The sequence below is a fragment of the Trematomus bernacchii genome, unplaced genomic scaffold (assembly GCF_902827165.1).
Source record: "Trematomus bernacchii unplaced genomic scaffold, fTreBer1.1, whole genome shotgun sequence".
NCBI classification, from domain to species: domain Eukaryota; kingdom Metazoa; phylum Chordata; class Actinopteri; order Perciformes; family Nototheniidae; genus Trematomus; species Trematomus bernacchii.
In genome coordinates, this window is record NW_022987560.1 from 1,976,092 (window position 1) to 1,985,865 (window position 9,774).

Sequence of the window (9,774 nt, forward strand, 5' to 3'; positions counted from 1 at the left end):
ATATTCATATTTCTCTTCTCAAAAAGAGAAATATGAACGTTAGTTTTGAACTGAAATGATCAAATAAAGTCAAAATGTCACAGTGTTTACAAACATTGACCATACCGTTCACCAGCCCCCACCCCCCTATGTTGAATATACTCTTTGTTTAAAACTAATTGGCCATCGGAATGTGTGTGTCCCAACCCCCCCCCCCCTGTGATATCTCTTCTCCAGCAGTCTGTAGGTTTGTGTTCGCATATCTATGCTATCTATGCTATAGTTCCTGTTGTTTCTATCGCGCATTGCCGGTATGAAAGGGTCTGTGCCGGAAATATCAAACATTTCATAAAAGTGAAAAACAATGAACAAGACTTAACGTATTAATAATAATTAATTATATTTATTCCGTTTGGATGTACGATTTTTGATGATAAATACAACTATGAAGCTTGTAACGGCATAATTACTTAAGCGGAGAACGGAGTAATTTAACGTTACAGCAGGCATAACAACAGCCAGTGTTTATTTTATTATTATATATAGTCGTTATTCATTTGTTTTAAAGCTCAATAAGGAAGATTTCAACTTTCACACACGTTGACCGGCGAAAAACTGCCCGGTTCCCTCGGCCCCCACCACGTGAATAAACAGAAGAATTACATGAATTAAGGTGACTGAGGCTTTTTAACATAGACTTTTCAGTGTCCCACATACCCACATACCGTTCACCATCCCCCACCCCCCCTACTGTATGTTGATTTTTGACTGTTTGCCTACATGTAAATGGATGGCATTTAGTACCTACCCCCCTCTGAGTGAATACCTGTTGTACCTGTCCGGGGCTAAGCCCATAGGACGATGCTCTGATGTCATCACCCTCGCACATTTGTCATATGTTTACAAAAAACGATGTTAACACTTTCTCGTTCTTAATATATGCTATATTAAGGGTCGATATGTGTTGAATTTACTTGAAAATAGCAGATCACTGTGACCGGATATAGTTTTTTCGGCTTAGTGAACGTGTGTTCCTTCCCCCCCGTTGACAATTCACGAGCGTCTAACTCTCTCCCCCCCCCCCCCCCCCCCCCGTCGCACCTTCTAACAGAGCCCCCCCCACATATCAAATCCCAATTTAACCCCTGGCCTCTGGAGCAGAAATGAAAGAGTTTTAAAAATGTTTACGTTTTGGTACGTTTTTAGGGAAATGTTGTAATATTGCAACGTTGGCCTAAGGTGGGAGCAGAATTTCTGTATTTCTACTCACATTGTCTGAATAATTATATTGAACAACTAAGGGTTAATTTGCAGGATTGATTGCTTACTTAGCCCTATATCAGTATATAGCATGAATAATAATCACACATCACTCATATTTGTTATGAATAATAATTTATCATTTATTAAATAGTAAGTCGCTTTGGATAAAAGCGTCAGCTAAATGCAATTTATGAAAGCCTCACTCAGGATTTTTTTACCAAGTGTAAAGTTATTTAATATATAAAGACTATATATTATTGAATTACAAGATTAGATATACTTTATTTGATCTAAAATATTAATGTGTTCAAATGCTCTTCTAAACAAAACTGTTTCTGTGAAGGAAGCGCCATCTCCTGGTTAAATCCTGAAATTGAAAATCTGGCAACGCCCTCTTGGAAAATAGTGGGAGGGCTTAACATTCCCAGATACTGGTCTTAGGCAGGTAACTGGCAGGTAGTAGGCAGGAAGCAGTAAGCTGGAGTCTGAAATAAGATGCTCCATCTGTAGATATAGTTAGATTCCACCTTCATGATTATGAATCTGTGAGTGAATTGTTTTCTAACATGACCCTTTTATTTATATTAGGTCTTAAAGTTTTTGCATAAATTAGGGCGTGGTCACATTGAGTGACAGTTCTGTCAAGTGACTGCTGCTGTAAGCTTCTTGTCTCTCTGCTAGCTGCTCCGTGAAGCTACAGGGACTCTGCCTGCTCAGTTCATCCAGGGAACACAACTTGACCCCGGCCGTGTTTGTTTGTTCTTCATGCTTATATCGGACTATTGTGACTCGCTCTGCGGTTAAAACAGACGGTGCAGGAATGTCGTTTTGCGGTAAGTGAAATTCGAGTACTTTATTTATGTGTTTATGATTTCAATCAGCTACGTAATGAATGTTAAGGCTTGGGTTAGCGTGTAAGCGAGTGGTAGCTACATCTGTGCTAACGATGCTAATCGTAGCCTGCAAGTTAAAACCATAGACTGTATATATAAAGGTTCAAACAAAATAGACAAGTGTTAAGCGTTAAGTGGATAATACTGTAGAACAAACGGCTTCTGTTTGAGGTTGATAAAATAAGGTCATCCTTGTAACTTAGAGAGATATTTTATTATGTAGGTAGGAACTGTACCTATGCATCGCTAAGGTTAATTTAAATTGGATATGCTCAAGTATGTAGACAAGCTAACGTCGAAGTAGTGTATGTGAAATCAACCTCACAATAAGATGTGTGTATATTACAATTATTAATGTCATATTTCAAGATGATTACTTAGATATTACAATATGGATGGTTAAGCTGGAGTTCATTATTGAGCTTACACGTTAACGTCAGTCATATCTGAAGAACAAACCCAAATCTTGTTGTTTTTATTAATTGCATTACCAAATTGGTATCAAATAAACAGTAAGCATTGGTAACACAACTTCCAAAGTTACAGTAAAATAAAAAGGACCCTGACTCGGAAAATACACAATCCAACATGTTCAACAGAAGAGAATAAGTTATATTGTTTGTACACATGGTTCTTTACATATATATCTGTTTGTTTAAAGTTTCCAGGTGATGCAGACAGGCTGGACCAGAGAGTGAGAGACAGAACTGGACTCCTCACAGCAGTGAACTTCAGCACAGGTACAAATACTCTTTTTTATACTGTACAAAGAATCAAGAAAGATATTGGTTTAAATAAATTAAGTATTGACTTTAATACACTGATATACATTCCATTAAACAATACTAAATACTAGATCACCTACACATCAGTGAAGTTGAGGGGTTTTTCCATGCAAAAGGTTACATTTAGATGTTAACAAGCAATATGACTTTGTCAGCTTTCTAATTTAATGTATTGAAGGCAAAGATATTTAACGCATAGTGACAACTGCTATTTATCTCTCAATATTGTCTGTAAAAACGTGGTAAAAGTTATTCTTTCAGTGAGACAACAGAGCAAGCTTCTACAGTTGCACTAAGTTTTGATAACAGTTAAATATTATTTTGATAATAAAATACATTTCAATGTTGATGAATTTCATACTGTTCATTCATAATCTGATTGTCTTTGGAGCTCACTGTTGAAATAAAAAAAAACATTACAATTACAAAATAATTATATCTACAGCCCCTAAAAACACAAACACACCTCTTTCATAAATAACACACTTGTTCTGCAATAATATGTTTTATGTTTCCTGTAATTTTTGTTAGGAAAGGACATGCCTGAAAGACACAACTCAGCATCTCCTCTTTCTCTGAGGGTCAAGAAAAACATCCAATAGGAAAATTAAAAGCTGATGTTATGAGATGTTAAGAGCAGTACAGGACATTCACTAAGAAACTACTTTTATTGTGAAAACACAGTCAGCTGATCGGATGCACCTATTTCCACATCTACACTCCATCAGCTGATTATTTCTATTTGCCTCACTTTATGAGCTTCACAACCTGTGCCTTGTACCGCAGAGTTTGCAACGTCACAAATAAATGGGGCCAATCTTCAGTCGGATGTAAATGTGTAATCTAACATTTTCAGTAAGAATAATGGACAAAAGGAGTGCAAATACAAATTCAATTTATTGAAATGTGAACCAAAAGTTAATCAAACATGTTTTAAATAAAAAGCACATATGGACAGAAGGTGTAAACCTATTAAATGTATAAGTAAACACATTTAGTCCAATAAAGTGACAGACTAGGCCTGATCAGGTGGTATCAGCTATGCATGGGCTCCTCCATCAGGCCTGGTCCTCCTCACAGAGGAAAGACCCTCAGTCCTCTCCGGCCAAACCAACAGACAGGACGTCCATCACACAGAGGTTTCTCCCTGAAGTCTCTGCAGCTCTCTGGACACCACGCTGTCTCAATCCATCCACACTGAATATGCTATATGAATAATAAATGCTTTAGACAATAAGAAATATAAAGTTGACTGTTGAGTTGCTCAGTTTTTTTAGATTGTCAATACTATTACTGTATAACTAATATCTCAGGTTAAGAGGCACCTTCAAATAAAGATTGGTCTTTAAATACATTTTGTCTTTTGAATTGTTTGTCTAAAGTCAAGGATCTAGAACTGGTACTTATAGTTTTAATGATACAGTCTGGTTATAATGCTGTTTTGGAGGAGGCCTCACAGGTAAGAGCACAAACTAGCTACCATCACATGTACCTTAGCTTGACTTAAATGCATTAAACGTATAATTAAGTGATGGCAAAATATAAATAACTAATGTCATGCAAACATATTAATATTTGCTTGATTCCAGTGTTGAATTTAGCACGATTGCATACAAACGTTAAGGGATTTTAAGATTCTGAAGTATTATGCTAAAAACTCAATAACTTAGATTATTATTTATAGTTTTGCTGAATAGTTTCATGTCCGCTTACCTTAGAAACGTAAAATGCGACGGCAGTGTGCAGATGGGGAGCATGTTAGCTTAGCTTGGTAGCTTCAGCTAGCTCTGGAACTTCCAGCCCGGTGGCAGCAGGTCCCGTCTCGGCTCCGCCTCTTTGCCCTTATTTGGAGCAGGCTGGAGCAGGCGGGAGTGGAACTCTGACGCCACTGTCGAGCCGTTAGTATTATGGCAGTTTAAAAAAAAAATACGAAGGCAAATTTCAAGATTTGCTACACTCTAGCTGTGACATCACGCACTCTAGTTAATGTGAAAATCTGAAGAAAGCCTCTTTACCAAGGTCTGAACAATGTTTAATATCTCAAAAAGTAAGAATCAGATTCAAAAGCTGTGTTACACGAATAATGTCAGAAAAATGTGTAACATTTTAAAGTTGGAATGAGGTTTCTGAGTGAAAGTATGAATGAACAGTTAGCAGTTGAAGTCGCATGAAGATTGTTCAAGTGTGAAGAATTTCTCCATTGACTTTGTTATAGCAGAATGTTTATTACAGCGTATTTCTGGTATATTCATTAATGTCACATGGTATTAAGCAACAGTATAGTGGACGGTGTGTTGTTCATTTGGTTTGCTGGAAGGAGGCCCATCTATAGGCAATCAGCTGAAACTCTTCACCAGCAGCAGTTGTATACATTGGCATGTGTGGTAGCTGCTAAATAAGGTCATGAAATCTGGGATCATGTAGAACTCAGAGGATGCAACATATATGACTGTATAAGGTTGGAACAAGTTTAGGAGAACTGACAATGTGTGTGCGTTAAACATGTTGAGGGAACATGCTGTATCAGCATTCCCACTAAATAACGAGGAAACATGACATTTGCTCTCAAGCAGTCATACAGTAAATGCTCCAACAGTAGAAGTTTCCACACAGCATACTGTATATAGCTAACACACACACATTTTCCTTACATTAACTCTCTGAATGCCATACTTGTATATGTTTTTAGATATCAGAAGGTCATCATCTCATGACGTCTTTAGGAGTAATTAACTAACAAAGACTTAACTGTATTATCTAATCAGCGCCTCTTTGCACTTCCTCTAAACTCGGGTCAGCTCACTTTAAAATGAATACATCCATTGATAATTAGCAAAGAGCCCATGATGGGCCTCTCTAAATCTGTAAACTTAACTCAATAACAGACCTGGTATAGCTTACCATGTGACTAGGCATAAGACTTTACATAACAGGAGTCCCTTGAAAAATGGAATGGAAATAGTTTATTTTATATATTTTAACTATAGAAGAATTATATTTGTGTCCTATTTTAACCTAAATGTTAAGCAATCTTCCTATAGTCAAAACACTAAAAGACCTATACAGTTTAACTCTAAGACATCAACTTTTCAATCGAAAAGTTTTTACCCGTTTCCACGCCAGAGAAATAATAATGTAGGGCTGTATTTGGGGTTCCTAAAAAATGGGTAATAGTTCATTTTCAGTGATTTTCAGTGACTATAGATGTTTCATATGTTTCTATTGTGTCCTTAAAAGACTGTAATTCCAACAAATCTAAAGTTAAAACAGTTCTACTTTTACTCAAGTATAAGACCTGAGTACTTCTACTTTTACTAAAGTACAAGACCTGAGTACTTCTACTTTTACTAAAGTACAAGATCTGATTATTGCCCCGTTCTCCAATGTTGTTAATGTGAAAATAAAACTCAACTTTTCATAAACACTGTATTTTAACTGATTTAAATGCGGAAACTGGGGTTATTCATCAGAATTTGGTATGAATTGACTTGCTTGACTCTCACCACAGTAACTTTGGACTTGCTTGAGACTTGTAGGTTAAGACTTGAGACAGTTTGCACATGTATGACTTACTCCCAACCTCTGCTATACAACAACGTTCTAACCACAGTAAACACAGCAACGTTCTAACCTTTATCTAAACATATTGTGCATTAATATTGTATTTTCTAAACAGGTTGTGATCTTTCATTTGGGGATAACAGTGTTAAGAATATATTGTGATGAAGTGCACACTGACCTGAGCTCCAGGGGTCTTTTTGTTCTCCTCCATGCTGCTCTCAGTGCTCCTTCTCCGGCTGTGTCTCTGAAATAATCAACACAACTACAGCTGACACAAAACAAGACAACTCAATACAACCGACAGACACAACAAAACAAATCTACAGCTATACGTCTTAGGTTAATAGCAGAGGCGAGAAGTAACTAAGTACATTTACTCAAGTACTGTACTTAAGTACTATTTAGAGGTACTTGTATTTTACTTGAGTATTTCCATGTAATGCTACTCTGTACTTTTACTCCACTACAATTATTTAATTACTAAATGTTTTTGGTATTAATCTAGTTACTTTAAAGATTTGGAAGAATGATGTGAAATATAATCAACTCTTAAATCAGACTTTAGTTACACCTGGAGTAAATTCACAAGCTACCCTGCTGTATACAAAGCACTAGCTGCACCTTCTCTCACACAAATAAACAAACAAACACAGACACACACACACACACACACACACACACACACACACACACACACACACACACACACACACACACACACACACACACACACACACACACACACACACACACACACACACACACACACACACACACACACACACACACACACACACACACACACACACACACACACACACACACACACACACACACACACACACACACTGAAAGATGTTACCTCTCTCTCTCCTCTTCGTCCTGGTTCTTCAGTCTTTCTTCTCCTTGATAAAACACTGCCGTTAAACACACTAATCTCCGTTTAATGCCTTTACTTATGTTTACCGATCAGCAACTTGGTATAAAAAGCTACGAACAAAGTCTCTAAAACACATTACATTCGGTATAATATCTGCGTCAACGTCTGTTGGCAACGTCTAGCTTCTGAGGACCGGAACATAGAAACGGACCACCGCAATGCATCATGGGAGTTTAGGTGTTATTTAAAAATCATTTCACTGCCCCCCCCCCTGTGGTGAAAAAATAGAAACACTAACGGTATTACAATAAATAATAATTACAATAATAATAATAATAATAATAATAATAATAATAATAATAATAATAATAATAATAATAATAATAATAATAATAATAATAATAATAATAATAATAATAATAATAATATATATAAATATGGGACTGGTATGACGGATTTTAAAAGTTGGGAAACATGTATTTGTTTGTGATCATACATTTTCTTTTTATTATTTATGTTTTGATTATAATGATTGATCATGAACGTGTTCTCAAAGCTGGTAAAGGTGCAGCTAGTTTGAATGACTTTGTATACTGCAGGGTAGCTTGTGAATTTACTCCAGGTGGAACTAAAGTCTGATTTAACACTTGATTATATTTCACATCATTATTCCAGATCTGTGAAGTAACTAAATTAATACCAATAACAGTTAGTAATTAAATAATTGTAGTGGAGTAAAAGTACATAATTTACCTCTGAACTGTAGTGGAGCACACAGTAGCAAAACAATTGCTCAAGTAAAGTGCAAGTATAAAAAATGCACTTAAGTACATGTACTCAGTTACTTACTTTACACCATTGTTAAGAACTGCTGGTGGGGAGAAAAATGAAATACATTTGTTTAACTTTTACTTTGTTTAATCTGAGCTAACGGCTTCACAGAGGAGCAGAGGCTCTGAGACAGTGTCTGCACGATCACCACTATAAATGAACAACAACAATGAAATAAATAAGTTGCATTGATGTTTTATTAGCTATATGATGTTATGTCCATATTCTAATATTATTAAAATGTAAGCAGATGTGTTCCAGCTAAAATCTTGCCTAGCGGTTGAAGTGGTTTTGGGCACCGGGTTTAGGGGGAACCTGGTGATTATGTATGTATTTTACACATTTATTGGAAAACTACAAAATAAACCGACACAAGGATACTCTTGCCTGGACATTGAACCTTTTTCCTGCGTTATTTAGGCGCTACATGTTTATGTTGAATTGTTGAAGGAGCCTGGGACTTAAAGGTAGGGTAGGTAAGTTTGAGAAACCGGCTCGAGATACCCTTTTTGTTATATTCCATGGAATGCTCTTAACATCCCGATAGCAATGAATATCTTAAGTGCTTTGACAAAAAATCCATAAAAAAATGTCATCTGTGGAAGCTGTAATACTGTAAAAAGCACGACCAATCATTTTAGCCGGCCCGGCTAAAGTAACTGGATGGCCTACCTACCTGTCAGCCTTCCATCGGGGCACAAACTTATCTCGTGCCCTCATTGGTCATGTGCGCGTTCGTGTGTGTTGCATGGATGTATAATAAGAACTGGATACAGCGTGGGAGGCGGGGCCTCATTCATTCCTATGAGAGTTGCTCAATCGCGCATGATGACAAAATGGCCCAACTTTTGAGAGAGCGAAACGTCACAGATTACCCGGCATGCCTGAGAAGTACCCGTATGTGCGCTCATAGCGCATGCGCAACTTTAAACATGCCCCCCAAAATGCTCGTTCACATCAAGCACGTCAATTTGCGTACACGTAACAGCACTGCGCGTTCATGACAGCATGGTAATGGGTTGTTATGATGGATTTGATATTAACGACGAGGCGGCAGTTAGCAGCTAGCGGCTAGCTAGTAATTATGGTAATTTACACATCAGTCGTTATGTACTTTTATATTACGCTGATGTAACAGGATCTAGTGATATCCAAGCAACAGAGCTTAATTTAGCATGAAACTTGTGTGGGTTGTAGCCTACATGAAACCACTTGGTAATATATACAAATATATGTATTTTGAGTTATGATCAATTGTGATTTAAATCTTTATCTAAAAAGTAAAGCTGATGATGGATTACTGTGGTGGAGTTAAAATAACAATAGCCTATTTCTCTTTGAAATGTGATGGAGTAAAAGGATAGTAACTGTGATTATTCATGTTAAGTACCCAACAAGTAACTAAAACGTATAATACTTGAAGGAAAGGTGTAAAATGTTTCCATAAATACCAATATCACACAGTACAACACCCCTTGTTGTTAAATACCAACCATGTGTATATATATATATATATGCCGCTAAAACTGTGTAATATACCTGGCTACTAAATCCTCCAAACTGTTACAGGATGTGTATTTTG

The 9,774-nt window shown here is 36.7% G+C and overlaps 1 pseudogene; it reads right to left on the bottom strand.

Annotated features, from left to right (window-relative positions):
* Positions 1–7,536, bottom strand: part of LOC117477331 — a 58,230-nt pseudogene extending 50,694 nt beyond the window's left edge.
* Between the last annotated feature and the right edge of the window lie 2,238 nt (positions 7,537–9,774).